The sequence below is a fragment of the Triticum urartu genome, chromosome 5A (genome assembly GCF_056163025.1).
Source record: "Triticum urartu cultivar PI428250 chromosome 5A, HENAU_Tu73, whole genome shotgun sequence".
In the NCBI taxonomy this organism is placed as follows: Eukaryota; Viridiplantae; Streptophyta; class Magnoliopsida; order Poales; family Poaceae; genus Triticum; species Triticum urartu.
In genome coordinates this window covers 282,529,867-282,545,899 of record NC_141877.1, presented here as the reverse complement: position 1 = coordinate 282,545,899, position 16,033 = coordinate 282,529,867, and positions in this window count along the sequence as shown.

Sequence of the window (16,033 nt, the reverse complement as noted above, 5' to 3'; positions counted from 1 at the left end):
GAGGCCGCCATGGCCGAATGAGCTGTGGATCTAGAGGCGGCCAAAGCCGCACAGAAGGAGCAGAAAAGGCAGAAAGCAGTCAAGAAAAGATAGTCCCGCTGCCGCAAGAAAGACTAGGCCACACACCATGGTGAGGAGAGCTTGGCGGAGATCGAAGCACGGTGGGCTGCTGCCTACAAGGCCGGGAAGGAGAACGCCGGCGTCTGGCCAGCATGCCCCGATGAGAACATGTGAGAAGTAGTTTAAGTTTGTAGTATTAGAGCAAATTACTAGTAGTACTTTAACTTTGTCGTATTAACGTAGAATGTTGATAAGAGCATCCTTTGAGGGCTTTGAGCGTTGATTAGCATGTGTGTCTGTGTGCGTTTTTTTGCGTTAATCATTAGAAGATCACAAAACACACGGTTTCTATGCCATACCCGTGTGCGTTTTTGCATTAATGATCCATAAGTCAGTCACATGTGTGACGTTTCCTAATAAACCAGGTGTACTATTGACTGAAAAAAGTCAACTACACGTGTACATTTTTTTGGAGATGGTATCTACCAATTTTCTATTTTCTCGCACACGAATATTTTACGCACTTCGTCTGTGTTGTGTGTTTCCCCCACCCAAGTCTCAAGTTCCACAGCAAAATTTTTATTAGGTGCGTGATTTCAGAATTTATTCCTCCAACTGCATTCCCACCCATCAAATTTCCATAGTATCCCCCCCCCCGCGCCTCCCCCTACCGATAGCTCAAACTGCCGCCGCCGCAACCATAGCTTCAACCACATCTATGTTCTGCTCGGATCCAATCAGGTAACCCATCAATCTCTATCACGGCCCTGACCTGATTGCTTAAATAAAGCCTGTGAAACATCCTCATGCCTCCAAATCCCTACCAGCACGAGCTGATGGCGGTCCATGGCGTGATGGGCATTGTGCATGTTGACCCGGAGGAACACCTGGCCTCCGCCAACGCCAACATGGTGCAGGCTCTGGCCCAGATGAAGTGCCCCAGCGACTACCCCCCGGGACTTAATAGGTATGATCTGACCAGATAAATCCTACCAATACCACTTGCAATGGCTATGTTTTGTACGGTTGATGTATTAAGCATGTTTGTGCCTTGTTTATTTCAGTACTACACATTGTGTCATGTGAAGGAAATAGGCCCTAGAGGCAATAATAAAGTTGTTATTTATATTTCCTTATATCATGATAAATGTTTATTATTCATGCTAAAATTGTATTAACCGGAAACTTAGTACATGTGTGAATACATAGACAAAACAGAGTGTTCCTAGTATGCCTCTACTTGACTAGCTCCTTAATCAAAGATGGTTAAGTTTCCTGACCATAGACAAGTGTTGTCATTTGATGAACAAGATCACATCATTAGCTTATGATGTCATTGACAAGACCCATCCGTTAGCTTAGCATAATGATCGTTAAGTTTTATTGATATTGCTTTCTTCATAACTTATACAAATTCCTCTGACTATGAGATTATGCAACACCCGAATACCGGAGGAACACCCTGTGTGCTATCAAACGTCACAACGTAACTGGGTGATTATAAATATGCTCTACATGTTTCTCCGAAGGTGTTTGTTGGGTTGGCATAGATCAAGATTAGGATTTGTCACTCCGAGTATCGGAGAGGTATCTCTGGGCCATCTTGGTAATGCACATCACTATAAGCCTTGCAAGCAATATGACTAATGAGTTAGTTACAGGATGATGCATTACAGAACGAGTAAAGAAACTTGCCGGTAACAAGATTGTACTAGGTATGATGATACCGACGATCAAATCTGGGCAAGTAACATACCGATGACAAAGGGAATAACCTATGTTGTTATTGCGGTTTGACCGATAGAGAACATAGAATATGTAGGAACCAATATGAGCATCCAAGTTCCTCTATTGGTTATTGACCAGAGATGTGTCTCGATCATGTCTACATAGTTCTCGAACCCGTAGGGTCCACACGCTTAACGTTCGATGACGATTTGTATTATGAGTTATGTGTTTTGGTGACCGAAGTTTGTTCGGAGTCCCAGATGAGATCACAGACATGACGAGGAGTCTCTAAATGGTCGAGAGGTAAAGATTCATATATTGGAAGGTAGTATTCGGACATCGGAATAATTTCGAGTGGTTTGGGTATTTTACTGGAGTGCCGAGGGGTTACTGGAATCCCCCGGGGAAGTATTGGGCCTACATGGGCCTTAGTGGAGAGATAGGGAAGCCCGCGAGTGGTGGCGCACGCCCCCCTCCAAGTGAGTCCGAATAGGACAATGGGGAGTGGGCGCGCCTCCCCTTTCCCTCTCCCTCTCCTTCCTTTTCCCCTCCCGTAAGAAAGGACAAAGGAGCGCGAATCCTACTAGGAGTGGAGTCCTAGTAGGACTCCCCCCCATGGCGCACCCCTCCTGGCCGGCTGCCTCCTCCTCCCCTCCTTTATATACGAGGGTAGGGGGCACCCCATAGCACATCAATTGTTCTCTTAGCCGTGTGCAGTGCCCCCCTCCACAGTTTACTCCTCCGGTCATAGCGTCGTAATGCTTAGGCGAATCCCTGCATGGATCACATCACCATTGCCGTCACCACGCCATTGTGCTGATGGAACTCTCCCTTGACCCTCTACTGGATCAAGAGTTCAAGGGACTTCATCGAGCTAAACGTGTGCTGAACTCGGAGGTGCCGTATGTTCTGTACTAGATCGTCTGGATCATGAAGATGTTCGACTACATCAACCGCGTTAACCAAACGCTTCATCTTTCGTTCTACGAGGCTACATGGACACACTCTCCATCTCTCCTTGCTATGCATCTCCTAGATAGATCTTGCGTGATCGTAGGATTTTTTTTTAAATTGCATGCTACGTTCCCCAACAGTGGCATCCGAGCCAGGTCTATGCGTAGATGATTTGTGAAGGAAATATTCCCTAGAGGCAATAATAAAGTTGTTATTTATATTTCCTTATATCATGCTAAATTATTATTATTCATGCTAGAATTGTATTAACAGGAAACTTAGTACATGTATGAATACATAGACAAACAGAGTCTCCCTAGTATGCCTCTACTTGACTAGCTCGTTAATCAAAGATGGTTAAGTTTCTTGACCATAGACATGTGTTGTCATTTAATGAACGGGACCACGTCATTAGAGAATAATGTGATGGACAAGACCCATCCGTTAGCTTAGCATTATGATCGTTTAGTTTTATTGCTTTTGCTTTCTTCATGAGATATACATATTCCTCTGACTATGAGATTGTGCAACTCCCAAATACCGGAGGAACACCTTGTGTGCTATCAAACGTCACAACGTAACTGGGTGATTATAAAGATGTTGTACAGGTGTCTCCGAAGGTGTTTGTTCAGTTGGCATAGATCAAGATTAGGATTTATCACTCCATGTATCGGAGAGGTATCTCTGGGCCCTCTCGGTAATGCACATCACTATAAGCCTTGCAAGCAATGTGACTAATGAGTTAGTTGCGGGATGAAGCATTACGGAACGAGTAAAGAGACTTTCCGGTAACGAGATTGAACTAGGTATGAGGATACCAACGATCGAATCTTGGGCAAGTAACATACCGATGACAAAGGGAATGACATATGTTGTTATGTGGTTTGACTGATAAAGATCTTCATAGAATATGTAGGAACCAATTTGAGCATCCATGTTCCGCTATTGGTTATTGACCAGAGATGTGTCTCAGTCATGTCTACATAGTTCTCGAACCCGTAGGGTCCGCACGCTTAACGTTCGATGATGATTTGTATTATGAGTTATGTGTTTTGCTGACGGAAATTTATTCGGAGTCCCGGATGAGATCACGGACATGACGAGGAGTCTCGAAATGGTCGAGAGGTAAATATTCATATATTGGAAGGTAGTATTCGGACATCGGAATGGTTCCGAGTGATTCGCGTATTTTCCGGAGAACCGAGGGGTTACCGGAACCCCCCGGGGAAGTGTTGGGCCTACATGGGCCTAAAGGGAGAGAGAGGGAAGCCCTCAGGGGTGGCGCGCACCCTACTCCTAGGGAGTCCGAATAGGACAAGGAGGAGTGGGTGTGACCCCCCTTCCCTTTCCCTCTCCCTCTCCTTCCAATTCCCTCCGGTGGATAAAGGAAAAAGGGGGACCGAATCCTACTTGGACTAGGAGTCCAAGTAGGACCCCCCCTTGGCGCGCCCCTCCTTGTCGCCGGCCTCCTCCTTCCCCCTTTATATACAGGAGCGGGGGCACCCCAAAGGCACACCAAGATTTCTCTTAGTCGTGTGCGGTGCCCTCCTCCACAGTTTATTCCCCCGGTCATAGCGTCGTAGTGCTTAGGCGAAGCCCTGCGCGGATCACATCACCATCACCGTCACCACGCCGTTGTGCTGACAGAACTCTCCCTCGACCCTCTTCCAGATCAAGAGTTCGAGGGTTATCATCGAGCTGAACGTGTGCTAAACACGGAGGTGCCGTACGTTCGGTACTTGGATCGGTTGGGTCATGAAGACGTTCGACTACATCAACCACGTTATCCTAACGCTTCCGCTTTCAGTCTACGAGGGTACGTGGACACACTCTCCCCATCTCGTTGCTATGCATCTCCTAGATAGATCTTGCATAATCATAGGAAATTTTTGAAATTGCATGCTATGTTCCCCAATAGTGGCATCCGAGCCAGTTCTATGCGTCGATGATATGCACAAGTGGAACACAATGAGTTGTGGGCGATAATAGTCATACTTCTTACCACCAACGTCTTACTTTTATTCGGCGGTATTGTCGGGTGAAGCGGCCTGGACCGACATTACATGACTACGTTCATGAGACTGGTTCTACCGACATGCTTCGCACACAGGTGGTTGGCAGGTGTCTGTTTCTCCAACTTTAGTTGAGTCGAGTTTGACTACGACCGGTCCTTGTTGAAGGTTAAAACATCACACTTGACAAAAAATCGTTGTGGTTTTTATGCGTAGGTAAGAACAGTTCTTGCTAGAAGGCGTAGTAGCCATGTAAAACTTTGAACAACAAAGTAGAGGACGTCTAACTTGTTTTTGCAGGGCATGTTGTGATGTGATATGGTCAAGACGTGATGAGATATAAATTGTTGTATCAGATGATCATGTTTGTAACAATTATCGACAACAGGCAGGAGCCATATGGTTGTCGCTTTATTGTATGAAATGCAATCGCCATGTAATTGCTTTACTTTATCACAAAGCGGTAGCGATAGTCGTAGAAGCAATAGTTGGCGAGACGACAACAATGCTACGATGGAGATCAAGGTGTCAAGCCGGTGATGATGGAGATCATGACGATGCTTTGGAGATGGAGATCAAAGGCACAAGATGATGATGGCCATATAATGTCACATATTTTGATTGCATGTGATGTTTGTCTTTTATGCATCTTATTTTGCTTAGTACGGCAGTAGCATTATAAGCTGACCCCTCACTAAATTTCAAGGTACAAGTGTTCTCCCTGAGTATGCACCGTTGCTACAGTTCGTCGTGCCGAGACACCACGTGATGATCGGGTGTGATAAGCTCTACGTTCACATACAACGGGTGCAAGATAGTTTTGCATGTGCAGAATACTCGGGTTAAACTTGACGAGCCTAGCATATGCAGATATGGCCTCGAAACACTGAGACCGAAAGGTCGAACGTGGATCATATAGTAGATATGATCAACATAGTGATGTTCACCATTGAAAACTACTCCATCTCACGTGATGATCGAACATGGTTTAGTTGATATAGATCACATGACCATTTAGATGACTAGAGGGATGTCTATCTAAGTGAGAGTTCTTAAGTAATATGATTAATTGAACTTTAGTTTATCATGAACTTAGTACCTAATAGGTTTTGCATATCTATGTTGTTGTAGATCAATGGCCCGTGCTACCGTTCCCTTGAATTTTAATGCGTTCCTATAGAAAGCTAAGTTGAAAGATGATGGTAGCAACTACACAGTCTGGGTCCGTAATTTGAGGATTATCCTCATTGCTGCATAAAAGAATTACGTCCTGGAAGCACCGCTAGGTGCAAGACCCGCTGCAGGAGCAACTCCGGACGTTATGAACATCTGGCAGAGCAGAGCTGATGACTACTCGATAGTTCAGTGTGCCATGCTTTAAGGCTTAGAATCGAGAGTTCAAAGACGTTTTGAATGTAATGGAGCATATGAGATGTTCGAGGAGTTGAAGTTAATATTTCAAGCAAAGGCCCGAGTTGAGAGATATGAAGTCTCCAATAATTTCTACATCTACAAAATGGAGGAGAATAGTTCTGTCAGTGAACACATACTCAAAATGTCTGGGTACCATAACCACTTGACTCAGCTGGGAGTTAATCTTCCTGATTATAGTGTCATTGACAGAGTTCTTCAAACACTGCCACCAAGCTATAAATGCTTCTGGATGAACTATAATATGGAAGGGATGGCAAAGACAATTCCCGAGCTCTTCGCGATGCTAAAGGCTGCGGAGGTAGAAATCAAGAAGGAGCATCAAGTGTTGATGGTTAACAAGACCACTAGTTTCAAGAAAAAGGGCAAAGGGAAGAAGGGGAACTTCAAGAAGAACTGCAAGCAAGTTGCTACTCAAGGGAAGAAACCCAAGTCTGGACCTAAGCCTGAGACTGAGTGCTTCTACTGCAAAGAAACTGGTCACTAGAAGCGGAACTGCCCCAAGTATTTGGCAGATAAGAAGGATGGCAAAGTGAAACGTATATTTTATATACATGTTATTGATGTGTACCTTACTAATGCTCATAGTAGCGACTGGGTATTTGATACTGGTTCTGTTGCTCATATTTGCAACTCGAAACAGGGGCTACATATTAAACAAAGATTGGCTAAGGATGAGGTGACGATGCGCGTGGGAAATGGTTCCAAAGTCGATGTGATCACCGTCGGCACGCTACCTCTACATCTTCCGTCGGGATTAGTTTCAGACCTAAATAATTGTTATTTGGTGCCAGCGTTGAGCATGAGCATTATATCTGGATCTTGTTTGAGGCGACACGGTTATTCATTTGAATCAGAGAATAATGGTTGTTCTATTTATATGAGTAATATCTTTTATGGTCATGCACCCTTGATGAGTGGTTTATTTTTGTTGAATCTCGATTGTACTAATACACATATTCATAATATTGAAGACAAAAGATGCAAAGTTGATAGTGATAGTGAAACTTGTGGCACTGCCATTTAGGTCATATTGGTGTAAAGCGCACGAAGAAACTCCATGCTGATGGGCTTTTGGAATCACTTGATGCTTGCGAACCATGCCTCATGGGCAAGATGACTAAGACTCCGTTCTCTGGAACAATGGAGCGACAAACTGACTTGTTGGAAATAATACATACAGATGTATGCGGTCCAATGAGTGTTGAGACTCGCGGCGGGTATCGTTATTTTGTGACCTTCACAAATGTTTTGAGCAGATATGGTTATATCTACTTAATAAAACATAAGTTTGAAACATTTGAAAAGTTCAAAGAATTTCAGAGTGAAGTGGAAAGTCACCATAACAAGAAAATAAAGTTTATACGATCTGATCGTGGAGGAGAATATTTGAGTTATTAGTTTGGTCTTCATTTGAAACAATGTGGAATAGTTTCGCAACTCACGCCACCTAGAACACCACAACGTAATGGTGTGTCTGGATGTCGTAACCATACTTTATTAGATATGGTGCGATCTATGATGTCACTTACCGATTTACCGCTATCGTTTTGGGGTTATGCTTTAGAGACAGATGCATTCATGTTAAATAGGGCACCAATGTAAATTCGTTGAGACGACACCATATGAACTGTGGTTTGGCAAGAAACCTAAGCTGTCGTTTCTTAAAGTTTGGGCCTGCGATGCTTATGTGAAAAAGCTTCAACCTGATAAGCTCGAACCCAAATCGGAGAAATGTGTCTTCATAGGATACCCAAAGGAAACTGTTGGGTACACCCTCTATCACAGATCCGAAGGCAAGATATTCGTTGCTAAGAATGGATCCTTTGTAGAGAAGGAGTTTATCTCGAAAGAAGTGAGTGGGAGGAAAGTATAACTTGATGAGGTAACTGTACCTTCTCCAGAATTGGAAAGTAGTTCATCACAGAAATCAGTTCCAGTGATTCCTGAACCAATTAGTGAGGAAGCTAATGATGATGATCATGAAACTTCAGATCAAGTTACTGTCGAACCTTGTAGGTCAACTAGAGTATGATTCACACCAGAGTGGTATGGTAATCCTGTTTTGGAGGTCATGTTACTTGACCATGACGAACCTACGAACTATGAGGAAGCGATGATGAGCCCAGATTCCGTGAAATGGCTTGAGGCCATGAAATCTGAGATGGGGTCCATATATGAGAACAAAGTATGGACTTTGGTTGACTTGCCCGATGATCGGCAAGCCATAGAGAATAAATGGATCTTCAAGAAGAATACTGGCGTTGATGGTAATGTTACTGTCTACAAAGCTCGACTTGTTGTGAAAGGTTTTCGATAAGTTCAAGGAGTTGACTACGATGAGACCTTCTCACCTGTAGCGATGCTTTAGTCTGTCCGAATTAGGTTAGCAATTTCCGCATTTTACGATTATGAAATTTGGCAAATGGATATCAAAACTGCATTCCTTAATGTATTTCTTCAAGAAGAGTTGTATATGATGCAACCAAAAGGTTTTGTTGATCCTAAAGGTGCTAGCAAGGTGAGCAAGCTCCAGCGATCCATTTATGGACTGGTGCAAGCCTCTCGGAGTTGGAATATACGCTTTGATAGTGTGATTAAAGCATATGGTTTTACACAGACTTTTGGAGAATCCTGTATTTACAAGAAAGTGAGAGGGAGATCTGTAGCATTTCTAATATTATATGTGGCTGACATATTGTTGATTGGAAATAATACAGAATTTCTGGATAGCATAAAAGGATAGTTGAATAAGAATTTTTCAATGAAAGACCTCGGTGAAGCTTCTTATATATTGGGCATCAAGATCTATAGAGATAGATCAAAACCCTTAATTGGACTTTCACAAAGCATATACCTTGATAAAGTTTTGAAGAAGTTCAAAATGAATCAGTAAAAGAAAGGGTACTTGCCTGTGTTACAAGGTGTGAAGTTGAGTTAGACTCAATGCCCGACCACTTCAGAAGATAGAGAGAAAATGAAAGTCATTCCCTATGCCTCAACCATAGGTTCTATTATGTATGCAATGTTGTGTACCAGACCTGATGTGTGCCTTGCTATAAGTTTAGCAGGGAGGTACCAAAGCAATCTAGGAGTGGATCACTGGATAGTGGTCAAGAACATGCTGAAATACCTGAAAAGGACTAAGGATATGTTTATCGTTTATGGAGGTGACAAAGAGCTTGTCGTAAATGGTTACGTCGATGCAAGCTTTGACACGGATCCGGATGACTCTAAGTCACAAACCGGATACATATTTATATTGAATGGTGGAGCTGTCAGTTGGTGCTATTCCAAGAAGAGCGCCGTGGCGGGATTTACGTGTGAAGAAGAGTACATAGCTGCTTTGGAAGCAGCAAATGAAGGAGTCTGGATGAAGGAGTTCATATCCGATCTAGGTGTAATACCTAGTGCATCGGGTCGAATGAAAATCTTTTGTGATAGTACTGGTGCAATTGCCTTGGCGAAGGAATACGGATATCACAAGAGAACCAAACACATCAAGAGACGCTTCAATTGCATCCGCGATCAAGTCAAGGAGGGAGACATAGAGATTTGCAAAATACATACGGATCTGAATGTTGCAGACCCATTGACTAAGCCTATTTCACGAGAAAAACATGATCAGCACCAAGACTCCGTGGGTGTTAGAATCATTACTATGTAATCTAGATTATTGACTCTGGTGCAAGTGGGATACTGAAGGAAATATTCCTTAGAGGCAATAATAAAGTTGTTATTTATATTTACTTATATCATGATAAATGTTTATTATTCATGCTAGAATTGTATTAACCGGAAACTTAGTACATGTGTGAATACATAGACAAACAGAGTGTCCCTAGTAGGCCTCTACTTGACTAGCTCGTTAATCAAAGATGGTTAAATTTCCTGACCATAGACATGTGTTGTCATTTGATGAACATGATCACATCATTAGAGAATAATGTGATGGACAAGACCCATCTGTTAGATTAGCATTATGATCATTTAGTTTTATTGCTATTGCTTTCTTCATGACATATACATATTCCTCTGACTATGAGATTGTGCAACTCCCGAATACCGGAGGAACACCTTGTGTGCTATCAAACGTCACAACATAACTGGGTGATTATAAATATGCTCTACATGTGTCTCCGAAGGTGTTTGTTGAGTTGGCATAGATCAAGATTAGGATTTGTCACTCCGTGTATTGGAGTGGTATCTCTGGGCCCTCTCGGTAATGCACATCACTAAAGCTTTGTAAGCAATGTAACTAATGAGTTAGTTGCGGGATGATGCATTATGGAACGAGTAAAGAGACTTTCCGGTAACGAGATTGAACTAGGTGTGAGCATACCGACGATCGAATCTTAGGCAAGTAATATACCGATGACAAATGGAATGACGTATGTTTTAATGCGGTTTGACCGATAAAGATCTTCATAGAATATGTCGGAACCAATATGAGCATCCAGGTTCCGCTATTGGTTATTGACCGGAGATGTGTCTCGGTCATGTCTACATAGTTCTCGAACCCGTAGGCTCCGCACGCTTGATGTTCGATGATGATTTGTATTATGAGTGATGTGTTTTGGTGACCGAAGTTTGTTCGGAGTCTCGGATGAGATCACGGACATGACAAGGAGTCACAAAATGGTCGATAAGTAAAGATTCATATATTGGAAGGTAGTATTCAGACATCAGAATGGTTCCGAGTGATTCGGGTATTTTTCCGGAGAATCGAGGGGTTACCGGAACTCCCCGGGGAAGTGTTGGGCCTACATAGGCCTAAAGGGAGAGACAGCAAAGCCCGCAGGGGTGGCGCGCGCCCCCTCCTAGGGAGTTCGAATAGGACAAGGAGGAGGGGGCGCGGCCCCCCTTACCTTTCCCTCTCCCTCTCCTTCCTTTTCCCTCCGGTGGAGAAAGGAAAAAGGGGGGACCGAGTCCTACTTGGACTAGGAGTCCAAGTAGGACTCCCCCCTTGGCGCGCCCCTCCTGGCCGGCGGCCTCCTCCTCCCCCTTTATATACGGGGCGGGGGGCACTCCAAAGGCACACCAAGGTTTTTGTTAGCCGTGTGTTGTGCCCCCCTCCATAGTTTACTCCTCCGGTCATAACGTCGTAGTGCTTAGGCGAAGCCCTCCGCGGATCACATCACCATCACTGTCACCACACCGTCGTGCTGACTGGACTCCCCCTCGACCCTCTACTGGATCAAGAGTGCAAGGGACATCATTGAGCTGAACGTGTGCTGAACACGGAGGTGCCATGCGTTTGGTACTTGGATCGGTTGGATCGTGAATACGTTCGACTACATCAACCACGTTAACCTAACGCTTCCGCTTTCGGCCTACGAGGGCACGTGGACACACTGTACCCGTCTCATTGCTATGCATCTCCTAGATAGATCTTGCATGATCGTAGGAATTTTTTCAAATTGCATGCTACGTTCCCCAACAATTTGCATGAGTAGAACACAAAGAGTTTTGGGCGATAATAGTCATATTGCTTACCACCAACGTCTTATTTTGATCCAGTAGTATTATTGGATGAAGCAGCCCGGACCAATCTTACATGACCATGTTCCTGAGACCGGTTCAACTGACAGACATGCAACTTGTTTTGCATAAAGGTGGCTGGCGGGTGTCTGTTTCTCCAACTTTAGTTGAATCAAATTTGACTACGGCCGGTCCTTGTTGAAGGTTAAAACATCAAACTTGACAAAAAATCATTGTGGTTTTGATGCGTAGGTAAGAACGGTACTTGCTAGAAGCCCGTAGCAGCCACATAAAACTTGCAACAACAAAGTAGAGGACGTCTAACTTGTTTTTGCAGGGCATGTTGTGATATGATATGGTCAAGACGTGATGAGATATAAGTTGTTGTATGAGATGATCATGTTTTGTAAAAGTTATCGGCAACTGGCAGGAGCCTTATGGTTGTCGCTTTATTGTATGAAATGCAATCGCCATGTAATTGCTTTACTTTATCACTAAGCGGTAGCGATAGTCGTAGAAGCAATAGTTGGCGAGACGGCAACGACGCTACGATGGAGATCAAGGTGTCAAGCCTGTGACGATGGAGATCAAGGTGTCAAGCCTGTGACGATGGAGATCATGACGGTTCTTTGGAGATGAGATCAAAGGCACAAGATGATGATGGCCATATCATGTCACATATTTTGATTGCATGTGATGTTTATCTTTTATGCATCTTATCTTTCTTAGTACGGCGGTAGCATTATAAGATGATCCCTCACTAAATTTCAAGGTATAAGTGTTCTCCCTGAGTATGCACCATTGCTACAGTTTGTCGTGCTGAGACACCACGTGATGATCGGGTGTGATAAGCTCTACGTTCACATACAATAGGTGCAAGCCAGTTTTGCACGTGCAGAATACTCGGGTTAAACTTGATGAGCCTAGCTTATGCAGATATGACCTCGGAACACTGGGACCGAAAGGTCAAACATGAATCATATAGTAGATATGATCAACATAGAGATGTTCACCATTGAAAACTACTCCATCTCACGTGATGATTGGACATGGTTTAGTTGATATGGATCACGTGATCATTTAGATGACTAGAGGGATTTCTATCTAAGTGGGAGTTCTTAAGTAATATGATTAATTGAACTTAAATTTATCATGAACTTAGTCTTGATAGTTTTTGCATATCTATGTTGTTGTAGATCAATGGCCCGTGCTACCGTTCCCTTGAATTTTAATGCATTCCTAGAGAAAGCTAAGTTGAAAGATGATGGTAGCAAGTACACTAACTAGGTTCATAACTTGATGATTATCCTCATTGCTGCACAGAAGAATTACGTCCTAGAAACACCGCTAGGTGCAAGGCCCGCTACAGGAGCAACTCCGGACATTATGAACGTCTGGCAGACTAAAGTTGATGACTACTCGATAGTTCTATGTGCCATGCTTTACGGCTTAGAATCGGGACTTCAAAGCCGTTTCGAACGTCATGGAGCATATGAGATGTTCCAAGAGTTGAAATTAATATTTCAAGCAAATTCCCAAGTTGAGAGATATGAAGTCTCCAACAAGTTCGATAGCTGCAAGATGGAGGAGAATAGTTATGTCAGTGAACACATACTAAGAATGTCAGGGTACCATAACTACTTGACTCAGCTGGGAGTTAATCTTCCTGATGATAGTGTCATTGACAAAGTTCTTCAATCACCGCCACCAAGCTATAAAGGCTTCATGATGAACTATAATATGCAAGGGACGGAAAAGACGATTCCGTAGCTCTTCGTGATGCTTAAGGCTGTGGAGGTAGAAATCAAGAAGGAGCATCAAGTGTTGATGGTTAAAGAGACCACTAGTTTCAAGAAAAAGGGCAAAGGGGATAAGGGGAACTTCAAGAATAATAGCAAGCAAGTTGTTGCTTAAGGGAAGAAGCCCAAGTCTAGACCTAAGCCTGAAACTGAGTGCTTCTATTGCAAAGGGACTGGTCACTGGAAGCGGAACCGCCCCAAGTATTTGGCGGATAAGAAGGATGGCAAAGTGAAAGGTATATTTGATATACATGGTATTGATGTGTACCTTACTAATGCTCGTAGTAGCGCCTGGGTATTTGATACTGGTTCTGTTGCTCATATTTGCAACTCAAAATAGGGGCTACGGATTAAACGAAGATTGGCTAAGGATGAGGTGACGATGCGCGTCGGAAATGGTTCCAAGGTCGATGTGATAGCCGTCAGCACGGTACCTCTACATCTACCTTCCGGATTAGTTTTAGACCTGAATAATTGTTATTTGGTTCCCACGTTAAGCATGAACATTATATCTGGATCTTGTTTGATGCGAGACGGTTATTCATTTAAATCAGAGAATAATGGTTGTTCTATTTATATGAGTAATATCTTTTATGGTCATGCACCCTTGATGAGTGGTCTATTTTTGTTGAATCTCGATTGTAGTAATACACATATTCATAATATTGAAGAGAAAAGATGCAAAGTTAATAATGATAGTGCAACTTATTTGTGGCACTGCGGTTTAGGTCATATTGGTGTAAAGCGCATGAAGAAACTCCATGCTGATGGGCTTTTGGAATCACTTGATTATGAATCACTGGATGCTTGTGAACCATGCCTCATGGGCAAGATGACTAAGACTCCGTTCTCCAGAACAATGGAGCAAGCTACTGACTTATTGGAAATAATACATACTGATGTATGCGGACCGATGAGTGTTGAGGCTCGCGCGGGTATCGTTATTTTCTGACCTTCGCACATGATTTGAGAAGATATGGGTGTATCTACTTGATGAAACATAAGTCTGAAACATTTGAAAAGTTCAAAGAATTTCAGACTGAACTGGAAAATCATCGTGACAAGAAAATAAAATTTCTACGATCTGATCGTGGAGGTGAATATTTGAGTTACGAGTTTGTTCTTCATTTGAAACAATGTGGAATAGTTTCGCAACTCACGCCACCTGGAACACCACAACGTAATGGTGTGTCCGAACATCGTAACCATACTCTATTAGATATGGTGTGATCTATGATGTCTCTTACCGATTTACCGCTATCGTTTTGGGGTTATGCTTTAGAGATGGCTATATTCACATTAAATAGGGCACCATCTAAATCCGTTGAGATGACACCATATGAACTATGGTTTGGCAAGAAACCTAAGCAGTCATTTCTTAAAGTTTGGGGTTGCGATGCTTATGTGAAAAAGCTTCAACCTGATAAGCTCGAACCCAAATCGAAGATATGTGTCTTCATAGGATACCCAAAGGAAACTGTTGGGTACACCTTCCATCATAGATCTGAAGGCAAGATATTCGTTGCTAAGAATGGATCCTTTCTAGAGAAGGAGTTTCTCTCGAAAGAAGTGAGTGGGAGGAAAGTAGAACTGGATGAGGTAATTGTAATTTCTCCCAAATTGGAAAGTGGTTCATCACATAAATCAGTTCCAGTAATGCCTACACCAATTAGTGAGGACGCTAATGATGACGATCATGAAACTTCAGATCAAATTACTACCGAACCTCGTAGGTCAACCAGAGTACATTCTGCACCAGAGTGGTATGGTAATCCTATTCTGGAAGTCATATTACTAGACCATGATGAACCTACGAACTATGAGGAAGCGATGATGAGCCCAGATTCCGCGAAATGGCTTGAGGCCATGAAATCTGAGATGGGATCCGTGTATGAGAACAAAGTGTGGACTTTGGTTGACTTGCCCGATGGTCAGCAAGCCATAGAGAATAAATGGATCTTCAAGAAGAAGACTGGCACTAACGGTAATGTTACTGTCTACAAAGCTCGACTTGTTGCGAAAGGTTTTCGACAAGTTCAAGGAGTTGACTACGATGAGACCTTCTCACCCGTAGCGATGCTTAAGTCTGTCCGAATCATGTTACTAATTGCCGCATTTTATGGTTATGAAATTTGGCAAATGGATGTCAAAACTTCATTCCTTAATGGATTTCTTAAAGAAGAGTTGTATATAATGCAACCAGAAGGTTTTGTCAATCCTAAAGGTGCTAACAAAGTGTGCAAGATCCAGCGATCCATTTATGGACTAGTGCAAACCTCTCGGAGTTGGAATATATGCTTTGATAGTGTGATCAAAGCATATGGTTTTATACAGAGTTGTGGAGAAGGCTGTATTTACAAGAAAGTGAGTGGGAGCTCTGTACCATTTCTAATATTATATTAGGATGACATATTGTTGATTGGAAATAATACAGAATTTCTGGATAGCATAAAAGGATACTTGAATAAGAAATTTTCAATGAAAGACCTCAGTGAAGCTGCTTATATATTGGGCATCAAGATCTATAGAGATAGATCAAGACACTTAACTGGACTTTTGCGAAGCACA